Here is a 1313-nt window from a genome sequence, read left to right as displayed (position 1 = left end):
AAATCTTCCTCAAACTAGGGGAGTTCAAGCATACCTACTCAGCATCAAATCCCACCATAACCCCATTTTTTCCTCTCATTCCCTTCTCTCCATTTAAATGGTGTATACTTGGTGAATATTGTTGGATAGCTGCCTCCTATTTTGATGTTTGAAGACATGTCCGCGGACATTTAAAGACGTATGTTTTGGTGACACCCGTCATGGTTGGTGTTGCCCTAAAAGTACGTAGTAGACACAAGAATGAATCCATAGTCATCTAACGGCCACTTCTTTGATGAAAAGGTTAATATTTTGAAAGTTCCTAGAGGGTGCAAAATCGTCATAATCAAAATTTTCCTCCATGTGGACTTGTTTCTCATTGGCTTAACAAGATTTATTTTTTCTTCATCTCATCAAACAATAATTAAGCCTTGAATTTGATCTGTAACATCGATTTCTAGTACAAGTTCCATTACAATATCTAGTACAATTTTTACATAATAATAAAAAAATTGTCTAAAACAATTTGAAGCTTCGAAAACATAGATTTCTTCCCCCTCAACTACGTACTCTTCCTACTTTAGGAAGTGATCTCACATGCGGGGGCTGCTAGGGCGTCTTCCACCTTCCACAGTCATGCGGTTTATGAACTTCTGGGCATCGTCGATCCGGCTCCAAGCGACAACTTTCAAGCGTCGCATACATTTCTGCAAAGATTGTTATCCCGGCATGGTAGCACTGGGTAGATGACAGATCTCCTATGTGCAATGTGAGATGTGCAATGCGACAGAATGCTCATAGGGCGCTCGCTTGTAGCGACTCGGTTTTCCCGTAACAATACAGCAGCGACCCAATTTTCCAAGCAGAATGCAGTCCTTCGATTAGTTTTAAAAGCAAAATTTGAAGACACGAAGATTTTACGCGAATATTTTCTGATAATGTGGTATTTCTTAAAAACCAATTTATTTAAAAGTTTCGAACATTTTTCGAAAATACAATTTCTAAAACAGGAACATTTTTAAAAATTCCAAATTTTTTTTAAAACACCAACATTATTTGAAAACGTGTTTTTTGATAAAACTGAATATTGGAAATAATATTATTTGGAATTTCTGAATTTTTTAAAACAAAATAAACTTGAAAAAAAATTGAAATTTACAATGAAAAAACACGAAAAACCCCAGAAAAAGAAACATCAGTAAAACTGAAAGAACACAATACCTGAACCTGACAAATCCTTCTGAAATGTTCCCAAAACCAGGAAACTGGAAGACATAGAACTTAGCTAACGGACCGGACCAGTTAAAAGTCGTGCGCTACTTGATGTATCAACG

This window comes from Triticum aestivum, chromosome 3A (assembly GCF_018294505.1).
Source record: "Triticum aestivum cultivar Chinese Spring chromosome 3A, IWGSC CS RefSeq v2.1, whole genome shotgun sequence".
Lineage (NCBI taxonomy): Eukaryota > Viridiplantae > Streptophyta > Magnoliopsida > Poales > Poaceae > Triticum > Triticum aestivum.
The sequence above is the reverse complement of the archived record's forward strand: the minus strand, read 5'-3'. Positions refer to the sequence as shown.